Source organism: Neopsephotus bourkii, unplaced genomic scaffold (assembly GCF_033783945.1).
Source record: "Neopsephotus bourkii isolate Nb327-2 ecotype Australia unplaced genomic scaffold, CSIRO-AGI_Nbou_v1 NB_1572, whole genome shotgun sequence".
Taxonomy (NCBI): domain Eukaryota; kingdom Metazoa; phylum Chordata; class Aves; order Psittaciformes; family Psittacidae; genus Neopsephotus; species Neopsephotus bourkii.
Window position 1 is genome coordinate 6,592,694 of NW_026902048.1, and position 23,462 is coordinate 6,616,155.

Below are 23,462 nucleotides of genomic sequence, written 5' to 3' on the forward strand. Positions count from 1 at the left end.
CAGAATTGATTACAGATTTCCAGTCTCAGCTTGGCTCCTACTGGAAGCAGTGCTCGGTCCCTTTCCAGTTGCCTTGAGGTAGGTTACTCCCAAAGAAAATTGCTTTTTTCTTTTAATGAGAATTTGTGCTTCCACATCTCCTCCCCCCTCCTGTGGGTGCGGCGAACCTGGGGAACAAATAGGAGTGTTATTACTGAAAATAACAGCTTAGAAGAGTTTCAGACTAACTCCCAGCAACTTAATAGAGACCGTCAACCTGGAAAGACCATTGAGTAGCACAAGTCAAATGAGAAACCACTTAGCAGCGCAGCAGTGTGGGAGATTAAAATGCCTCTTTGCAGAATATAAAGGTCAGTGAGGCAGTAAACTCCTTAAAGGGGAAGACAATACATTTCATGCATGAAGGACCAAGCCTGGAAAGATATGTGTCAGCCACGTGTGTCAATAATTCTTTCTAAAGGAAAATATATTTATAGGGGACTTAATGGTATGCAAAGGCAATGGCAGCCCTGTGGCCAGGCACAGGCTTCCCAGCTGGGATGAAAACTCTCTAGAGAGTTATGCCTAGTTTTCTGTACCCTGCTATAAATCCCGCTTCCCAACAGAGCAGCTCATGCCATGCAACACCAACCTATCCTACCCCAGTCTCATTTCCACTGCTCTTTGCCACCCAGGCTTAGCCACCTAATTACATTGCTCATTGAGTGGCACACAGCCATGCGTGTGTGCACTAGCATCCATCCTAAAGACTTTTAAACTGCACTTGTCAACCAGATATTAGAATGAATCTGTGCAGCCAGCAAGCAGCAATGGCCTCATCACACTGTACGAGTCCACTTTGCTTAGCTAATTGGAACATTGTTGAGTTCACCTCAGTCCAAAGACCTCCCTCTCCTGTGCATCGGTGCTACTCTTCTGTTCTACCTAGTTGGCAAATCAAAAAACACCCAAGAATGACTAAAAGCACAAAAGGAGCATTAAGGAGCTAGTTTTGATGTTGTGCCAGGCACTAGTAGCATGTGAATGAGTCTGCCAAAGAGCTGAGGATAGAAACACGGATGCAAAGAAAGATGGAGAGAATTTTGTAGAGGTGAATTCTCCTCTCCTTTATGGCCCTGTGAATCTAAACCAGTATTACTAGAGAACACAGAAAGTTGCACCAGAATTTATCTTCTTGCCTCTGTTTTCCAGCTCCATTTCCTCTGCATATTGTTGATGATAATAATAACAATAATAATAATAATACCCGGCTCTTAAAGCTTTTTGAGAAAAAGCTGATGTCTCTAAGCTTACTGCCAGCAGGGGATATGGAACAGCTTACTATGAGAAAATGGTGATTCTGAAAATCAGAGTGTTTCAGGGGACAGTATCAATTTCATCTGACTTTTATTTAACATTCTGCTTGGGTAAGGTTGAACCACTTTGTTTCAGCCTCATCATGTTGGCTCTCGTATGAATTATATTATACACTAACAAGCACTGCAATGAGGTGGTCTGCAAAAGCAGTTTAGGAACTTCATTTCATGAAAAATGTCAAAATTCCAGCGTCCTTTTTCAGAAGTTTCTCAGTATTTTCTGAAATTTCTCTGGGATGGAAAGAGCAGAAACCTCAATGTTTGGGGAGCAGTAGCTGGAAGCCAGCAACTCAATAAAGACAAGTGATTTTGAGAGTGAACTGGCCTTCTCAGAAAACCACAGGGAGAAAAGGAGGCTGAAGCTCCTATGAAATACAAGGATCCACTTTCCTGAGGACCGTTATGTCTATGACTGTTTTTCACCATGTTTTTCAAGAGCCCAATATCCTTTTAGAACTGGCTCAAGGTTTCTCAGCAGCTGGGGCAGGACTGAGCACTACCATCCCATGGACAGGGCACTGGGGCATAGGAAGGACCATAGAGGCATTACTATGCTTGGAAATGCTGTCCAGAGCAGGGCTCTTGATCTCTCTCAGCATGGAAGACATGGTCATACAAGTTTCCTGGAGCTGTGCAGTTGGGAAAGCAAATTAAAAGAACTTTGCTGGCTGAAAACCACCATGTCAACACCTAGCATGATCCCTAAAGGTACTGCCATCAGAACACTATTAATAACTCAGTGCATGCAGGCTTACATCTCTACACTGACCTGCTTTGCATCCCTTGCTGAATTGTTTCACCTCTTCCTCCTAGCCACCTTCCTTTTGTCCAATTTAGTTCTTCCCAAGGGCAAGAACTGCAGGTGGCTCTTTAGTGTCTAACAGAGCCTTGGTTAGTGCTTCTAGGCAGGAATATGTTACAGATAATAAACTTCAGTGCTTGGATGATGAAAATAGCCTGGAGTCTTTATTCAACATTGCACTCAACATGAGCATATACGAGATCAGATCTTGCATTATGTTGATATTTGCAATGGGTTTTGTGGCACTAGGAACTCAATGAAAACCATAAAACTAAGACATGTTGCTGCCTGCTTCCATCCAATCTTTGGTTTGGATGTTAAATCAGGTGGAGACTGCACATTTATAGTAAATACATTAGGGAGGCAAACCAAAAAACATCTAGCGAAAATGGGAAACGGGAAAAGGGCTTCTGAATTTTTTTACTAACGTGTGCTGTTTGAAGGGTTTGCTGAGGATCTTGTTTATAATCCTGCCACAAACAAAGTACTCCGAAATAAAAGCTGTTTGGTCCTTTCAAGCTAACAGCCCTTTGTTCACAGCACATTAGTGGAACGATTTTTAAATAATGACTTCTTCTCTTTTTTTCCTCTTGAAAGATGCTTTTTTAGCAGTCAGAGGCTGGTTCTTTATTTTCCCAGTCTGCACTCTGGTCCATTAGTACTAGTTGTATCCAACTTGTAGAGGTTTATTTGTTCAACTAGAAATGGGACATTAACATTTTAAGAGAACAATGCATAGCTTTTAAAGATAATATTATCTCTGCCTTATTCTGCTGATGCTTTCTTAGAAAGTGCAGAATTCTGCATTCTCCTTCCCCCAAAACTATGAGTTTACTATGAAAAGCTTATCATTTGGGGCATGATTTTCTATTTTTCTTTCCCTTCCTCCCTCATTGGTTTTTTCCTAATAAAAACACTTAAAATTTTCTTCATGGGCTGAAAATTTAGAGCCTGGCAGGATTTAAGCCTCAAGAAAAAGCCATGAAGATCATAAGCTTTATCATTCCACCCCTCAACTTTTCTAAAGGCAAGCTAGGGTTCCTGTGCAGGTGACTACGGTTTGGAGCACTCGCTTCTGGCCAAGTCTGATAAGTGTCGGCAGCCACTGTAGCTCTGGAACACTTAAATAAAAGCTGAGCATCTTAAACCACTCTAAGCTACTGCCCCACTGAGGGAAGAAGGAAATCTTGAATTGCATGCAAAATACTGCATTGAAAGGGAGTTAAGGTTGTAAAATCAAGTGCTTGTAAATCAAGCTATTCAATAATTGCAACTTCTTACACAGTCTGGAAATAAAAGCACTGCGACATTGCATGTGCTTTGTATTGTCTCGCTCTTTGTAACTTGGCTGAAAGTGGGTAGGTGAGATATAGGCAAAAGTTATGTATCAGGTTCACGATGATGTCCTCACCAGCAGGTTACATTCCTGCAGCTGTTTCAGAGTATATGGACTAGAGAATTTTTCCATAAAATTGGTGCTGGAATATAGTAACATCAGTAAAGCAAATAATTTCTACCACTTCAGGTACTAGTTACTGGCTGAATGATGTGAAAAAATAAAGTTAACAAAACAGCCCAAAATGAAAAAAGCAAACTCCTCTCTCATGAAATCAGGCACCTAAAGGGTTTGAATTAAGTCATGCTGTGAGCCAATAATTTATGAAACTATTGTACTACCTACCTGTGCCTTTTTAGCTTAAATATTTACCAAATTGGAGTATTTTTATCTCCTCTAGTCTTCTCTCAGGAATACATTTTCATTTTGCCTCCAGCTGCAGCCCAGACAGCACTCAAAACTTAGAAAGCTGCTGGTAGTGAGAAAGACGCATCTCCTTCCCCACCTACACTGTAGTCATGCTAACCCAAGGTAAGTGCAGTCCAAGATGCAAACTTTCATCTCACAGGCACTGGATTTCCCTCCTCCAGCTTCCCAATCTCAAGTATATGATTAAATCTTCCACAGTTAATTTTTGCAGCATCTTGAAGCGTCTGATACCAGGAATTGCAAGAGAGCAAGCAGGGGTTTGTGACCAAATAGTTAGAGCTGGTTAAAACATTGAGCAATTTAGGTCTGAGAACTGAGCTTGTGATTGGGGTTGAGAAGCATCAGTTCCGCTCCCTGAGCTTGCATGTTCCTGGGTAAACCACACATTTTTCTGTGACATCTTTCCCTTAGGCCTTAGGTCATGGGTAGTATAAACCAGCCTTTGAAATCCACTGGAAAAAATGCTGCTGGGTTTCCTATTATAATGGCCATGGGCACATGTAGACCCTTCTGTGACTGCACTTCATGTCCAGAAGTCACAGCTGACCATATTTGAAATAATAGGGTATAAGGGTTATATTCTAGGTTTGAGAATGATCTGGAGTAGGAGGAGCGTAGCATCATTTGTGTAAGTAAATGTAGTATTTAAATGCATATTTGTTCAGAGTGGTTGAACAGCGAACTAAATTGAATGCACCAATTCTCTGACAACAAAGGGACATTGATGGTGTACAGAGACCAGATTTGTGAGACTGGACATATTCAGGCAAAGTAACAAGAATAAAAAATGTGATTCTCATTAATTTCCTGGCTTTTATCAAGCTTGTGTCATGCATTAGTCCTAGTATTAACTGAATCTACACTCGTATCTGTTATCTATTTGGGGAATCAAGACTAGCAATTAATAATAACAGCAACAGGAATAATGCTGTTTTCTAAGCTGAAAAATATCTGGCACTGATTAAACTGCAAATCTAAATAATTGATATTAATTACATTATGTTTTTAGCCATAATCTGACCTAAAGAACTCTGAAATTAGAGGATTAGAAACCAGAGATGATGCTCAGCAGCTGGTCCAGAGGCATTATGCAGATATGTAGGTGATATGAACCCAAGGACTGTGATTCATAAAGCTCTTCATCTTCCTTTACCCATCTTAAACTGGCATTTGCTGAAGTAAGATGTCCATGCTGGCAGAAAATAGCCCCTGACATTGTAAAAATTAATAATTTTGAATTTCTGTCTTTGAACAAGAAGCATTCCTGGAAGATTTGCAGTAAAAAGGTCTTGTTTTACTAGTCTGGGCCCTCCTTTCTGCTCCCAATTTGCAATCTCAGGACAATGTATACACAATCAAACACCATCCCACAGAGATGTGACCGGACAGTGAATCCAGCTTTCATGGATATAGCTTGGATTCAAAATCTACAACACAATTTTAATATCTATCTTGCCTGGAAAGACAGTGACTTATGCTAAAGCTTCAGCAGTGAGAACCTGGTGGATAGATGTCAGACACCAGCTAAGCATCTGGCCCCTTATTGTATTTTAAATGACACACATTTATAACTGTAAAGCAGACAGACAAGCGATACCGTCTAACATCGCCATCACTAATAGCTCTAATAGCTCATGTGTCCACAGCCTGCTTCATCTTGTCCCATCTCAAAGCAATTTTGAGACAATGGGCCCAGCTCTTCTCAGATAGATATAAATGAGGTGTATAGAAAAGGCACAATTCCCTCCACAACCATTAACCGACACTGATCCCCCTTCCAGTCTGAGCCACCAGCCACCTAGTTGTGACCCAGAGAGGCAAATACTATGTAGAAATTTGGGAGAATTTTTGCATTTCTTTTTAACTCATTACTCTCACCTTAGCAAATGTTTCAATACCTTTTTTTTTCAGCGATACAGTCTTTAAAAGGAAACAGTGCTGAGACTGAAGTACAAGCCTATGTAAGTCCATCATCTGCTAAGCCTTCTTTCTCACAGGGAAGGTCCCAGGGTGCAAGCAGTATTAGCACCTCTTTACTAAATACCTGCTAAGGCAGCCTTAGTACAGTTTTGAAAGCCACAGTATAGTTTATAAAAAGAGGTGTGGACACTGGGTTTGCCAGCTGCCAAAAAGTGTGTGCTCTGCCAGCATCCAGCTAAGCACCTACATGTGCTCCACAAAGGGATACACCAACGCATCCCTTTCTTCTTGTGCTGTGAGCAAAGGGAAGCTGGAATTGGCCTCCTCCCAGAAAAGCAGAGGCCTAGAAATGCTCTTCTGGAAGGGAAAGGGAGGAAAGAGAAATGGAGCTGAAGTAATAACCTCTGGGAACCCATGATAGGACATGCTTTGGCTCTTTCCAAACTTAATGCAGTTTTTATATGTAGATATAAAAGAGCACATTTTCTGACTCCCCTCAAATGATTACCTGATAAACCCCACTTTTGGAGTTGGTCCGAGCCATCCATTACACCACTGCCATGAACTCTATTTCATACCACACCAGGGAGGAGACAGAGTAGTTGGAGTGCTCAGACATTACATGTAATAACTGGTCATAAAAATCAATGTAAAATTTAATGCAAAAGGTCTGTGGGCACCCAACCATTGGAATCCACTGATAAGGCAGATGGAGAGCAGCTCTATGTTTTCCAACAACTAGTATATTTTCTTTAGTGTTCCTGAGTTACATGTAATACTGTTGCTGTTTTGCTCATCTACATGCTAGTAAAATGTGCTGTAGCCACAGTATTTATGTCTCTGGGTGGTTTTTGGTTGCAGTTTCCTGGACTCAGGGTGTGTTTTGTATTCTGGATGGATCAGATCACAGGACCTGGGAGGGAGAGAAATGTCTTTCTGCTGGTTTTTCCAGTGCTCCCTGCCTGATATGCAGCTAGTAGTCCTGCTGTGCCCTACTCTTCCTGGAGGGACTGGGAACAAAGTTATTGTGAGCCATGTGTGCCTGATCTAGTCAGATCTAAAAAGCAAAGGTTGCATTTACACACAAACTCAATGTCATGGGCACCACTCAAGATGGTCTTCCATGAAGTTTCAGTGCTCAAATGAATGATTTGATTTTAAATAACAGGTTTTGTCATCCAGAGGAGCCTTCCCAACTCAGCGGCTGCTTCACAACATGTGGTGGAGAAGGGAGGGAGCCTTGGACCCACCTGAAATATTAGAAAATTAAAAATAGTAGAAAATACTAGAGAATCATTGATCTTTGCTTCCAGGCTCACACGAACAGGCAATGGGATGCTGAAGCCCCAACAAAGGGACATGTTCCTATCTGTCCTTGTCACTCAACACACAATATTTCATATGAATTCCCACAGGAATGAAGAAAGGAAGAAGGAGATTGTTTGGTTATATCTATTTCAGCACTCACAGGTGTTCAGATATTAAGAACTGAGACCAGGGAAACAGTTGATGCTCTGATGTATGTGTAAAAGCAAAGAAGCAGGAGTCCTGCTTTGGTTGTAATGCTAAGAATTACATTGGTCCTAACCATTTTAGCAACGGGCTTATTTCAAACATCAGTAACCTGTAGAGTGACTCACTCTATTAGCTTCCTTTTAGATGTACAGCTGCAGTGGCTGTGCATGAAGTATATTAAGTCTGGGGCATTTTCTCTTAGTTCTGGGAGCCGTTATTGATTTTACCCTGATAGATACTTGGCTCCAACACATGATGAAAAATCATTTAAAACAGAAAGAGAAAAGAATTCTTAAGTCGTCACATTTGTGATTCAAAACATCCCTGTTTGGATGTCACAGCAAAATTCCAAGTTTAAAAATGGTCAAAAAAATGGGGGTCATTGCAGACAGACAAAGCAGCTGAAATAGGATTTTGTGAAGCCATTTTATAGTGCAGCTAAAGTGCTCTGAAGTATTTATTAAAGCAAACAATTATGCCATTCTCTACTCTTTAAGGGTATTATAGAACTTGTATTAGAAGTGTAATTGCCTCTGGATGAGCATATGGCTTCATCTGTTGGTAAAAAAAGAAAGTATTTCCATAGGCTAATGATTTTTGTATAAGAACTGGAGTGAAGTGATTCAGAGAATGCAATAGCTGAATTCTCAGGCATAATCAGAAAGTTATAAAAGTCTACCTCACGTGGAAATGTGAATGTGAGATGCACAACAGCATTTGCTTCTGGATGAAACAAAGGAGGGTTTGTCACATGTATTAATACATATAAGTACTGATGCCACCTGTGCATATATACATTAATGGAGGGCACCTTTCCTGCAGACACAAGTGCCTACTGCACTTTGCCCAAGCAAAGGGTAAATTCTACACCTTGGAAAATGCACCCATCTGTCCAACTCAGTACATTCTGTTGCTGCTGCTTGTAAAACAAACAGTTCAGTAGCTACTACCCTGTTGTAATAGTGTTTTGTACTCTGAGATGGAATGAGGCATCTTTGAAGATACCCCTGAAATCATGAGATCAGTTCTGACCGCCTCATCTCACTGATGCAGGGCTCAGCAGGGATACTGAATATTCTCACAAACACTCATTCCATCAACAGAAAGTGTTTGGGATGCTAGGATTGTTTATATTGAATTAAACTGACATGGTTGCCTTCCATTGCTTCACAATTTCAACAGGCAAGGAACTGGTTAAGTTGGTGGAAGTCAGCTGGGTGTTAATGGAGAAGTGGATAAAGGCAAGCAGCTGGTTCAAGTGGTATTGAAACTCCCTTCTGAGGTGTTTTAAACATGAGTCAACAACTGGAGACACTGAGCCTGGAGCTGTCAGCAGAACAAACAAATGGCATCCCCACTGTACAGAAAGGTAAGCTCGCTCTCGGAGGAACTGACTGAGCTGCTGGTTATTACACAGTAAGACAATGGTAGAGCTAAAGAAGTGTGTGGAGGGCAACCTACAAACACATCCAAGGTCTCCCTGGGTGGAGCAGCAGAGAGGGAGGAAGGGAGCCACAAGGACAATGAGCAGAAGGATGGTGAAGTGAAGTACTAGCTACCTGACTTGTGCTTGGTGCTCAGGAGCGTTAAGTGTCATGGCTATCTCTAGAACACTGTGTGACAAGTACATCGGGGTCACTGCCTCGGAAGAGGCTGAAGTGCTGAAAACTCGCTGGAGGGCTGCAGATAGAGGGAAGCACTGGGAAGGAAGCCAATGCCTCAGGCACTGGAAAGCTGGAGGCTATCCAAGTGACATGTATGGTGAGAGCCAGCGGGTGTCCTGTTCATGGGGCTATTTGTCACACTAAACTAGATTATCAGAAAATAAAAGTCCAGCCTACATGTTTATAAATCCTTCCACATCCCAGCCGCAGGGCTCTGGAAATGATGTGCAGGTAGTTGGCAATGAGGTTTCTATTCATGGCAAACTGGTTTCTAGGCATTCCCCATCCAGAATAGGGAAAGTAGTTTGGAGGTTGAAATTTCCTTGTGGCTGAGCAATCCGTTACACATCTCTCTCCTCAGCCAAGCCATGCTCATCTTGTTGGCTGCAGCATTTCACATGAAATGCAAACCTGCAGAAGTCAGGGTTGTTTGTCTCTGCCACTGAACCTTCCTCCCTCTGCAGGCACTGCCACATGTAGGAAATTGTTATCATAAGCTACTGTTGTTAGCATTAAGAACAGATAAACAGGCTGCACAGAATATAATCATCTCAATTGATGCTGAATTTGAAGTTCCCAATGTTAAATCAGCACAGAAAACATTGAGTTTTAGATTCTGCTTTCATTAGCACAACGAAAATGTGAAGTTGGTATGGACAGAGCCAGGTAATTCTGGTAGTCTTAAGCTCTGGAGTAATTTCTGTAAGCCTGAGACCCTCAGCTGAGGATGTCCTTCTGCAGATGTCTCCAGGGACCACTCTAAAGATCAAAGCAGAGACTACTCTCTAAGGCAAAGCCATCTTTGTAGCTGTGGGTCTGTTTTTCAGATAAAACTATGGACTGGGAGAAAAAAACAAGAGGAAAATGGTCATGACTCAGGTCAAAACATCAGTTGATACTGGGTGGTGGCTCTGCTCTTGTTCCTGTGTCCCACCAGGTGCCTCTTGCATGTGCTAAAAATGAACTAAAACTGGAATTTTGTGTAGCATCCAACTTAGTTCAGCCAGACCTCTCTGAACAGGAAGTGACAGGCTGGTGTGAGCAGAGGGACTGCACATCTTGGGTAATGAACTTGATTCATTACTCTGCAATACAGCCGCCAGAGTCACACGGGGATAGAAAACATAGTGATGAATCAGGCCCAGCTTTTGCTGCAAATTTAGGCTGCTGTCTGGTTGGCAAATAGCTCTGAAACCAGTCCCAGTGCTGTGTAAGTAGCTTCATTACTCTTAAGTGCTATATTTACTCAATAATTTGGACCAATCATTTTCAGGTTCGTTAGTCCCAATTGTTCACTTTTCATATGGTTTGATTGGTTTCTCAAACCACGTGGTTACCATTTTTCTCCCAAACTGAGAGCAATGGGTAGAAAAGGGCTAATAATGAGCAATACATCTTCTGGGAAGTTGGTTTGTTTGTTCTTTCTTAACCGAATAATGACCTGAACAAAAGCTCATTAAGTTCTAGAGGTTTGGGAACATCATCTGGGTGCACTGGTGCTCACTGAGTATTTGGGGAAAGCAAAGCTGGAAGCTCAAGTTAAACTGAAGATAATTCATTATCTCAGGGTCACTTCAGATTATATTTAGCAGTCTTGAACCTTGCCCCTCAGCTATGCTTGATAAATGTGTATGCAAACAACTCATGAGGCTGTGCTCCTTCCCATAGGCTAGTGGCCTTCTTTTGCAGATAGCCTGGGTTCAGGATAGATGCCATGAAGTGGCTGAAGTTGGGCTGACCCATGTGTCCTAGGCATTACAAGCAGTCTCTCTGTACATAAACTTTCACTTCAAAGCTACCCAAGAACAACACTGTGCAAGACCTGCAATTTTGCAATATGAGGTTAAAACCTCCATTCTCAACCATAATTTCTCCAGCTAGCTCCCTAGAGGATCAGACGCCCAGTGTGCTTCTCCATTTACTCCTCTGTCTGTTCTCCTCCTCACCTCTTTTCCTCACTCATTTGCTTCCTCCATTGGGACTGTTCTTCCATTCTATTTTTACTCCTCCGTGATAAAACATGACATGCAGCAAATAAGTGCTTTGTCCAGAGGCTAGAGGATGCTTAAAGTCTAAATGAAAACAGTTTGCGATAAAAGATCCTAATCTACTGCCATTTAACAAATATTTGAGACAAATGATCCCTATAAATCATGATAAAAACTACTGAGGATTTTCAAGCTACATACATTGCTTAATTACAGAACAGTAATACGCAAGGAAAATGCTGATGATAACTTTTCAAAATATACTCTCGAATGTCAGACCAGACTTGTTGGGGTAGTTCCAATCACCTGTGTATTTCTGTACAATGAAGAAGAGATAAAAATCAGCCATGTGGTTAAAGGGAATAGTTCTCAGCACAAACTGCAGGTTAAAATAATGTATTGAACCAATAACACAAGATCATGAACATTAGCTTTGCAGTCTAAGCACTGGCAAGTCAGAGATTTTAAGGCTTTCAAAGGCTCTATAGGGCTGATTGTCTGTTTAACCCTGGCCACAGATACTACTCAGGCATCTATGTATGAAGTCCTTACTCACCCAATGCAGCAGGAGGCACCTAAGGGTCTCTGAGGAGAGCAAGTAGTTCAGAGCAAAGGAAGCAGAAGGGGGCCTCGAAGGGAGCTCCCAATGAGGGTATGAAGAGTTTAAGGCCTTCTGTTCCAAAAGTCTGGTTTCCAAAGGAAGGTAAAGTCCACTAGTAATGAGGAACTCCTAATCTCTCTACTACAAGCAGCAATGACTGAGGATGCTGTGGCAACTTGTACGAGTTTTATCTGGGTTGTGGTGTGTGTGTGTGTCTTAGTTGTGTATTCATATGAAGCCCCACAGAGGTGAGCCAAGCAAGCTCTCTCAAAGCAATGGTACTCTTTTATCCCCAGTGCAAATGGAGTTGGAAGTTTCACTGCTTTGACGGCAGATCTCTTGCAAGTTTAGGGTTAGTTTGGAGTGGGTTTTTTTCTTAAGCTGCTTTTTCTACCTGCTGTATCTGAGTTGAGAGCTTTGGAAAGGCTCATAGTAAAACCAGCCTTACTTTCTTCAAAACATCAACACTTTACCCAGTGTTAGGGTGGGTGACAGTATTAGACAGAGACTGTTGAAAGCTTGCATTGCAAAGGACTATATTATGCCTGAGCTGGCAAAAGAACTTCAATTTTCAGGAGTGCTAGACTAAATTGAACTTCTCCCAACCCCAAATCATCCTGAAATGAAGAAAGACATAAACAAATTAGCTAAGGTGATGATTTATCTTGTAACATTTGGAATCTGCCCCCTTGAGCAAGCCAAACTCATCAGCCAAACCTCAGCAGTGAATGGGAAGGCTTAAGGGTTGCTAAAAATCTTGTGTTTCAGTTACCCAGAATGAACCTTCATGCTTCCAGCCCTCCATGAGATAATCCCAGAAAAGCCAGCTCACCTGTCAGAGTCTCTGCAGATAACACTGAAATACATTTTATTAGTGAAGTAGTAGAACTGTCACAAGTATCAGGGAGCATTGTAAGCAGCTAAGCAACAAGGAACTGATCCATTGCATTATAGTTGTTGTGAAAGTAGCTGGATTTCACTCCTTTAATTTCTTAATAAGAGTTTGTCAAGCTTTCCATGCCACATACGAAGCCAAGGATGTCTAGACGGCATCCTCCACTACCTGATGTCATGGTGTAACACAGCCCTGAAGTGACAGCTGTAAAAACCAGAAGAGCCAGACAAATCTGATAACACCAGTTTGTGCAGCCTGGAGTGTCTGGAGGAATCAGCTCTATAGACCAGACACGAAGGCAAAAGAATGAAGTTTTAGATTCTCACTTTAGCTTGTAACACTGCAAAGCAAACTGTCCTCAGGTCCTCTGGACCTGAAACAGGATTCGGCTGTGTGAATCTGGCAAGTTTCAGTGAAGCACTCAACAGTTAGGTCGTTCAAGACTTCAAAATATGATCCTCCAGTTGCCAGAGACCAGCTAGTGCCTTCCTCTAGAACCAGGGCAAACTAACCTCCACATCCTGCTTAGCTTGCATGTTGGGTGAATTTGCTTCATGTCAGCATGTAGAAAGCATGCTTCGTGTCCCTTTCTAGTCCCAGGGACCTGGAATTTCATTGCACTGGTTCATCTCAGAAGCTGGTGTAACCCATGTTTATTTCATTGTCACAGATTTCATTGTCACAGAGGTGTTTAATCTCAGCTGGTCCTTAGCACAAACAAGCTTTCATAGAAAATGTTGCATAGTGGTGCCTACTGTACTCGAGACAGCCTCTCATATGCCCCTCATTTCAAAACAACACCTAGCTGATAGGCAACCACTGTTTCTCCTCTCACTCCCAGAGGACCATGAGCCCTGACATTGCTGAAGTGTCCACTGGTCTCTGGGCAGTCAGAGGGTACTGCTCTCCCAGGGATTCATTCCTTCTTACACCATGAGGCTTTCTGCTTGGCCTCTGAGCCAAAAGTGAAGTCAGCTTCTCTCATGACCCCCACAAAACTGCCTCAAAGTGCACTGTTTTCCTGTATTTCATTCCACTAGATTCACTTGGTAACCCTGACTCCTGGCTTGTTGCATCACAAATAGTTTGATGAAGGCAAGGGAGAACCAAGGTGGAATGGTACCTGTTCAGAGTGGTGAAATGGGTGGAAAATTATCAGAAGGAAGAAAAGATTGAAATGAAGCTTCCAATGATGCAGTTTCCATGGCAACTGCCCTTCCACTTACAGTTTTAATCCACTTTTTCAGGCAGCCATTCCAGGAAGTGCAGGGAACCACACAACAGCTGCACAGATCCTATTTCTAACACATCTCCTGATTAAAATAATTATTCCACATATAGAGATTGCCCTGAATGACAGTGGCTGAAGGTTCTGGATAGCCTGGGGGAGGCGTTTACTCACAGTACTAAAAGCTTTCTGAAATAGCACATGTGGATGTGGATGCAACTCCTAGTATTTGCTGGAAGTAAAGTGGAATAAGTATAGCCCAAAGCTATTGCAATGGGCTATGTCCCTACAGGATGTATGCCACTATGTCCTGAGTATGGCATGCTGTCATGGGTGTAATCTAACTAGTCTTCTCTGTACCACAGCCTCTAAGCCTCATGCTGCTGAGATCTTATTTTATCAGAAGTGTCAAGGACCATGTTTAAAGCTAGAGCACATGACTTGCTTCACAGTCCAACCTTGACAAGGATCTCTGATGGCCCCAAAGCCACCCTTACATCCAAACCATCATCTCAGGAGCGCTAACAGATGAAGTATTTTGTCAGTGAATCATTTCTGTAATCCTAGTGGGACTACATGATGATTGCAACACTTTGATTCTCTGTGGGGATTATGTGGACTGAAATCAGAAGACAGGGAATCACTTTTGTCATCCTGAGGATGCTATTTCCCAGTGTCACTGTTGTTATCTAGTTTCTCAAGGCCCCTGCAAAGATCCCTTCTACTGTGGGACATGACAGGATGACACAGAGACTATATCTAAGAACTTGTAACTTACACCAACATGGTAGAAAAAGAGTTGAAGGAAAGTAAAATTCTTGACAGGTAGAGACCTAAGGAATAAGGAGATTAAATGGTTTTCTTGAGGTCACACACTGAGTTTGTGGCCAGAGCCAAATGCACATCCCTAGAGGCCCACCCAGGTCTTTTATCAGCATGATGGCTCTTCCTCTCTTGCTCTCTCAGGCTGTCAGTCTCATTTGTCCTATAGAAATATAGAGACAGCTCTGGCAGATGCATTACCTAAAGAGGAAGATGTCTGAAATTATCCTTTCTTCGCTCCAAGGAGTGCCAGGGGAAATCTACATTTCTACACAGTAACTATGTTAACCACTTAATTCCAAAGGAAGCAAATAACAGGAAGATATTGGTGTGGGAATGAGCAAGTAAATAAAAGAATATTTCTCCCCAATAAACCTCAATTCTCTGAGAATTATTTTTAAAGTCTGAGACATTAAATTACAAAGAAGTCTGCCAGAACAGGTAATGACTATACTTAAGGGAGAGGCAATTGTCCTAGAAAACTTTATGTACTATTGTTGCAGTGCTGGAAACAAGAATTTAGCCAATATGGTTGGATCTCTAGGTAATAACATCTCCACCAAGGAGTCCAGGACAAACTTTGGTATTTCTTAGCATTTAATATCTAAACAGTAAGGGTTAGATGATAAGTTGTTGACTTTTTTTGGCTCAGCACCTACTCAACGCAAGTAGTTCCAGTGTCCTGAAGAGGCCAGGAAGGGCTGAAAAACTGGCACGAAAATCCCGTTGAATGTCAAAATTTAATGTTAATGAAGAGTAAACATCTCCCTTTCTCCAAGATCACTTATTCAGTGATGATGGAAATTAGAACCACACTATGTTTTTTGCAAAGTTGGTCTGTGTTCATGAGACTTCCTGGCTTCACAATGATGGGCAAGGCTGTGTGAGGAGCATTATGTTTGATTACAATGAGTAATGACTGAGAAGAGGCTTGTGGGTAGGGCCTGGAATGCCAGAGATGGGATGGTAACTATTGTAGGGTCATAGATAAAGGCAATTGGGGTGCATTTTTGCATAGCAGTGGTTCAGCTGTGTCTGATACAGAGGTGTGCAGGACAGCTGCTGGCTGAACATGCCTCCATGGAGTATTATTTGCCAAATAGAAAACATAGAGAAAGAAAACTTATTTTACATTTTCCAGTGTCCCCATTTCATAAATATGATACATTAATATTCATTATAGCACATGCATTATCATTTTGGAAGGAGATTACTGGGGCTTCACTGTTTTCTTTCCATCATATTTTCCAATTAGGTTCCCCTCTTTTGCAAATAATAAGGTTTTTGTTGCCAGAGGCTTTGCAGCAAAGTTCCAGTGAGGGCTTTGGAGCTCTGCTCAGCCTCCATTTAAGAAAGAAGTGCAAATTGAAGAACAATTATATTTTTAATGACAGGTTAATCTCGCTGTGCTAAACATGATTAGAGAATCGCCTAGGTAGTGTAGGAGAGTACAAGAACTGCTAGGAGCCGTTTCCCAAAAAACTTAGGGGGATGGGTAAGGATAAATCCTTGCAAATGCATTGCTTAGTCAACAGGGGTTGATGAGGCAAACTGACAGACTTTGGGGTTCTTAAGGAGAAACAAGAGGATGAGAGTGGAGCAGGAAAGAAAAAGGGCAGCCTAAGTCTTTGTTCCCCACACCATGAACAAGTCTTTTGGCTCTGTCATTTTCTCACATGTACAGAAGCATTCAGTGCTGTTCTCATTTAGCACTAGCAAGAAAGGTGTATGAGGATGGGTTTGATGTACACTGCTGACCTGTGCTGGGTAGGGGTAGACACGGACATCGATTTCTGGGATTTGCTTCAGGTTCTCAGTACCCGAAGTCCTTCCCTTAGTCAAGAACATGTACAGGCAAGCACTGTCCTTCTTCAAAGGGAGAAGAAATGGTGAGGAAAAATGCAATAAACACACTTGGATGCTTAAACATCAGAAGCCTGGACGCTAGATGATGCTTGAGATAAACGCTGAGATCCCACCTAAGGCCACTGTGTGGCTACATATGCAGCTAGCAGTGCATCAGTTTTCTGGAGAGTGAATTACAAGCAAAGGGAAAGAGAAAAGAATGGAAACACTACTCAAAATGCACAGGAATGTCAGTAAACTTTCCCCCCTTCCCGGTGCTCCACTACCTCTCTGTCTAACCAGACTTTTTGCCTCATTCATGTGTGGCAGAAAGAGGTGAATCTGCCCTATAGCTTGGAGGGTGAGCAGACACTGGATGCCTATAGTCCTTCATGCCCATGCAGAGCAGATGCAAAATGCTCATTGACTACAGTTAGCTGGGCTCTAGATTTCACATTCAATTACCCCAAATTTGTAAAGAAAAAAATAAAATCCCACCAAAAAAGAAGAAAAAACCCAACACAAACAACAAAAACACAAGAAACACAAATTTACAGACAGCCCCTTGAGAGGCTAGCTATTCCACACACACACATGCTGGTAAAACAGCCCTTTAAAGTTGTTGGTGCTGTCAGTTACAAGAGCAGCATTTAACATTTAATGGTTGTTTTTGGTCAGAGCTGTTACTTTTCATTGTTTGCTAGATTTGTTCCTTAAATTTGCTTGACTCTGTGCCATGCACTTCCTCTCATTTTAGTTTATGTTGTTCTTGGGGCTGAATGATTTTTTATTAGTGTTATTTTTTCCCCTTTGAAGACATATTACGATATTATTTTCATTTTTCTTGCCATTGCATTGTCTTGTCATGTCTAATATTTACCTAGAGGGCAAGATGTCCCCATGCAAGCCCTCTAACAATGCCAACTTGTTCTCTGTCTCCTAGTGTAAAGTCAATCACAAAGATCCCTAAGAAGGTTGTTGGGTTAATTCGACTAGGCAGAAGACTCCAGAAAAAGCAGTGCCTGGTCTGCCAATGCTGTAGTCTTTATGGAAGTCTAGGGGAAAAGCGGAGTAAAGAGATACAAAGATGACTCAAGTGGTTTGCCTCTACTTATTTTCCGTTCTAATAGGCTGGATGAGCTGTTCAATTAAAACAATGTAAAGTGAGGACATCTTGCTGTGCATCTTGACCTTTTTTGTAAACTGGAACTCATTGCTGTGAATTGACCTGTTATTTGCCAGGTCTGGTTTAACCAAAAATTCAGGCAGTGAGAGGGTTTCACTAATGTTTGCCAGCGACCCTCTGCCACATGATCCTGTGATCCCCAAGGTTCCTATTCCTGATATGGGTGGTCATAATCTTTATGGCAGGATTTTAAAGGCAGGGCAAGGTGATCTAGTTGTTGGGGTTCGTTTCCAGCTGAGAACGTGCACAACACATTTCTACGAAGGCCCCCAGCAGACTGCAGTAGGCACCCAGCAAACTGACCCTTCAGACACTGAAGGCACAGACTTTACTTTCCCACATACTACTCAGCCAGATATTTCCTCAGCTAAACAATATTGACCTATAGGTATTTGAGTTCAATTTCCACTCCTGTTACATGTTTCCTGGCATGTTTATAGTGCTTCTAATTAATTATTTGTAATTGCCTGTGTTTTTCTCCCCTTTTTTTTGCCTTTGTTTCTTGTTTCTCTCCCAGCCTTGGTTACAAGATTTTGCATCTCTTGAGGCTACCAGGGTAAAAGCCTATTAATAAATAATTAAGTGGCAAGGCTCCAGCGGTGTGGAGTCGCATCTTGCCATCACAGGGCTGTAGTCTCCATGGCGACTCACTGGTGTGGACTGAAATGATCTCTTTGAGAGGAGGCAGAGGAGGTTACACAGGGCAAAAATATGTGAAGCTAAATCGTGTTTTAAAAAATTAAAGGCACTGTTATATTGGCTGGTTCCCTAAATAATCCAGAAAAATTGAACCCTCCTATTGGCTCCATTCCATCAGCATCCCTCACTTCTGTCTGCCAACTACCCCGTGGTTTTGTTCTGGTCCAAAGCCTCCAGCATTGAGGCTTTTCCACCTATTAGATGCTCCTGCTTGCCAGGCAGCCTCTTCCCAATAGTCAGTGCCCCTCTGACCTTCCTGATCTGCAGCAATCCTGCTAGCTGAACCAATGCAGCTTCAGTCCCAGTGATGAGATTGACTGATCCCCGAGAACAGTGAGCAGCATTCACACCTGCTCCTCATTAAAGCCAGATTTTGAGAAGCTTTTGCTGTGCTTTTCTCCTTTTCTGGCAATATTCAGAGGCAGTTTCATGTGCTGGCACATGAAGTAGCCCTTCTATTTTTTCCCATCGCATAATCCACCTCTAAGTATAGCAAAGACATTTCTTGCCCATTCAACGCAGTAGTTTTCAAATGAAAAGCAGTTAGATCAGCAGTTTCAGCATCTGTAAAAGTATGTCCTTGTGCAGCAGTGTGATCTGAAACCCCCTTAGCCTGTTATCAGCTTTCCCTCTGCATTAGCAGCTACACTACTCACAAGCATCCTGATCCATGTATTTCAGCCAATATAATTTTCCCAAATCCCCACCTCTCCAATAATGTTTCCTGGGAACACGAGAGATTTTAAGCTCCTTGTAATGCCAAGGATATGAATCACACTAATTTTCTCCCAAATTTCAGAAACATCCTGGGCTTTCATTTCCTCTGCAAACTTCTGGAGCATTTACATTAACTTTTGGCAGGTAAATGGTAGGGGGCCCAAATCATCCATCACGAAAAACTGCATTGAAAACACATCAAGTTAGGAGTCATGACAGGTAGATAGGTCTCTGCTCTGAGAGAATGAAGGCTTAGATATCACAGCTCCCTTCTCCTCACAGGAGGACATGGTATGTAAGCCCAGGCGCCTCACTCTAATCACTGCCAAGGACCACCACTTGCTGGCTCCTCAGTGTCCACAGCTCCACATGGTGGCAAGACTGTCAGCTCCATGTTGCCCTCAGTTTTCTTTAAGCTTCTAGGACAGGATCTGCTCGACAAGGAATGGGTCTGGCCTTGCAGAACTGAAATCTGCTGCAAATTGGGTCTTCATGAAGCATACAGCCCTAAGTTCAGCATGGGAATGGGTCCACTCCTTTTTGTTACCACTAAATCTCTGGGAAAAACTGTGAAATAGAAGAATCCCATCTCTATTCATTGTCTTGCTTCTCCCCCTTTTCTTCTGCAGCAGAAACTAAAGAGGAGGTGAAAGATGGTTTAAGTGAGGTTACCACAGGGATAAAACAATACTGCAAGGAGTTTTAGAGCTGTTTTCATGCTGTTCTCCTGTAGCCACTGAGCAGGTTTTCAGAAATTGTTTCCCTGCCCTTTTCACCTTCACGCTCCTCAATTCCCGACAGACTGAGGCCGGAGCAGAAGAGGAAAGTGGATTAACAATGTTTTGTCTTCAGCAATCTGGCATCTCGTCCTTGCTTCCACACTTCTAATATTCATCAGTACCAGTGGAAAAAAAAAAAAAGCAAGTAATCTGAAATTCAGGGCTTGCTAAGGTAAAACAAAGAATAACTCTGTCAATTATGCTGATTCTGAGGATAAATGTTTGCTTTTTTTTCTTTTAAGCCTGCCTATGGATTCTAATACTGACTCGGGATTTAAAATAGCTCATCTATTTTTAAGTGATGTTGGCAACCTAATTTTGACTCAATAGTTCCATGATGCAGAAGGAGAAAAAGAGAAAAAAGAATAATTGCAAACCACAAAATAAGCAGAAATGGTTTCAGTGAGGTGTTTTGATCACCCCCGTGAGCTGTTTTCTTGCTGTGTTGTGCGTGACTGAAAATCAGAAAGTGAATCTGCCTATTAACAAATGGGAAGCTGACCAAACCAGTTTCATCAGACTGCAGTAAAGAGAGAACAAGGGGAAAATAAACTTAGGTGATTAGAATTATTTCCATGCTGACAAAGAGACTTTGTGAATGGTATAGCAAAGGCTTCCTGATAAAGAAAATAAGAATTCAAATGCTTTGAATGGGGGGAAAGTTAAAGAGATTCCCACGGGTGGTGTCACAGCCTGCCAGTAAACCAACAGCCTTTGGATCTGCTCCCAGGGCAGTCCCTGGGAAGGGACTCCATCCCTCCCCTGCACCATAATCTGGTCTCTCTATGTGCTGCTGCTTGCTTTTTGGAGTAAATTGCAAACCTGCACAAGGGGTTGAATAAACAAATTACTGCCTGTGCATGTGTGTTCATTAGAAAAAAAAAAAACAAAACCATGCTGATTGCTTGGCAGCCTGATATTTCATAATATCACAAAGGGTTTTGAGAGATGAACAGATACAGCAAACCCTTCATGGAAACCAATATCACCACCTGTGGGAAATGCAAAGATAACAGGCAATTGTGACTAAAAATGCAATTGCTACAAGAGAGAAAGATTCACTTTCCTCCATGTGCAGAGAAATCCATGAAAAGATGTTTTCATCCTAAGCCAAGAAGGCCTGAAGCTGAGCTTTATTCTGCGCTTAGAACCAGTAATAATCTCTTTCACCTATTAAGCATCACCCCCAGAAAAATGTATTCTTTTCCATCTCACTCAGAAGGGTCTCCACTTCTAGACAATTATTTCGTCAGGTGCAAAGAAATAAGATAGAGGAAGTAAATATTTGACTTTGTGTATTGAAAATTCCTGTTCTCTTTCTTTTTTTCTGTCTTTCAAGGTCAGGTTTCTATAGTGAAATAAGTGTAGACAATACAGAGCTTTCCAAGTTTTAAAGGAAACCGCCCTACATTTTAACCACAAGCATAACTTAAGAGAAGCGAAAGAGTACAAAAAACAAGGTAAGCACGTCCTGCACATTGTGGGATGGTTGGATCTGGTAAAACTCTACATAAACCTCAGCCTTCTCTGACACTGCTTTGCTGTGGTGTCCCTTGACCTGGAAGCTGATTGCTCTTACTTTAGGTAGAGAAGCTCAACCTTCTTCAAGAGAGTAAATGTTCCGATTTTCCCAACCAGAGACCAAAATATTGCCATGCAGGACCCACACATGCAGGGTATTGTGGCTTTGCACAGTGAGGGGCTGCGCCTCAAGAACAGACCATGGAAGATAGATGGGCTCGTGATCCACACGCAGCTGAAGAGCCACAGTGTGGCTGCTGCCACTTTAGCCAGCTATTTACTCCTACATATTAGCCATTGGACTTCATCCTTTCACTAGTAGCACCAAACCCAAGGGCTGAATTTGTACTCATCTGCAGCAAATCAAAATCAGCCTCTTCTTCACTCAACCTTTATTTGCACCAGTATTTAGAATTACAAAGGTGTTCTTCGGAAATAACCCCAGACTACAGAGAGGATTCCAAGAAGCAGGGAAAGAGCAGTCAAACTTCAGGATTCTTTACTAATTTTAGGTTTGTGACCATGCAAAACATGAATATAAATCCCAAAGCTCTGCAGTCAGATCTCTGTTGATAGATTCTCTGCACCATTTCCCATAGCTTAGAGGGAAATTGCAGAGGAACTAGGAGCCATCTTCATGGCCTAGCATGAAGAGGGCTCTCTTGCATTATCTTTTTGCTGCAATTCCTCCAAATTCAACATGCTGACCTCCAAATACAACGTGCCAGCCTTCTGTCTGCAAGTCAATGTACAATGTTGACTTCCCATATTGTTCTGTGAGTAGGGTCAGCTAAGGAACATCTCCTTTAGGTTCTGTGGCTAGAGGTTCATGGTTTGGCAGAAGGGAGAAGGGCTCAGTGCAGCACATGCGTCCTTGTCACTCACTGTGCTGCTGCATTTTTGGAAAGCCTTTTTGTTAAGAAGAAAATGGCTAAAAAATTTGAAACTGTTACCTGAATCCATCACTGACTCCAATACAGAGAATGAAACTATTGAAAAGTAGGTTCTTTCTTTCACCAGAGGACCACCAGAGGTGAGAAGCATTGCCACTGTGTGAATTGCCTGGGAGCAGGATCAGCACCCCAAGGTTTCCTCAGGATGCTTTCAGGGTCAGCAATGACCACACTAGAGAGGGCAGCAAGATCAGGGCATGGCAGGTAAATCAAAAGAAGAACCAATTTTCCAATCTATTTTAAAGGTATTATATTAGCTTGGGTAGCTGGTATGGCTCAGCAAAACCCAGGGACTACACCTTTGGTAGGCTGTGAATAACAGATTATCATCATTTTACAACAGCTACAAATCATGGCAGTGCCATTACATCTAGTGGGAAAACACAGCTGCTTTCTGAGCAAATAACGGTCTGTTGATAGGCAGCTCTCTGACTTAGGAGAGGTCTGACAGTGTATAAAGCCTTTCAGCAAGGAAACTGCTGTAAATCTTGCTCAGGCAGGCTGAAGTATCTGAAGAAATACTTCTACCTCACTGATCACCGAGCCTTAGACTTGTGATAAGACAGAAATCATTCTCATCTGATCCACTAGCCTGTGAGATATGAATCAAAGAGTCTATGCCCTGTCCAGAGCTGGCAAGATGTATCAACATAACAAAAACCTTCATCAGTGTGACACCTCTGTTGGCAGTCTCAGGAGAGGAAAAGAAAGGGTGATGAAGTCCAGGCTGCTCTCTGGTTCCCCCAGGGCAAAGCTGAACCTTGCTGGCAAGGTGAGGAAACCCCTGCTAGCGGTACCCTGCTCAACCTACCTGATTTTAGTAGCATCAATCCCATCAGATAACTGCTATGCACAGAACCAGGCTCACTGCTTCTGCCTTTGGCATCAGCAGCCACAGATGGTGGAGTTATAAAGTTTGAGTGAAGAATACCCAGTTTTATGCTCTCAATAAAAAATACAAACCACCCTTCCCAGTGTAAGATCTTTAAGCATAGAGCAGCTTTCAGTTCAACTTTCACACCTGAAACAGTGCATGCAACTATACAAAGCAAACACAGCCCTTTCTGTTGTGTTTTGAAATAAGCTGTCATCCACACTTAAACATATTGCACTGTACTACATTTCCCCAGGGGCCCTGGTGTTGTTGCTATCCTGACAGACACAGCCATCCAAGTGGCACTTATTCTGACCTTATACACACTGACAC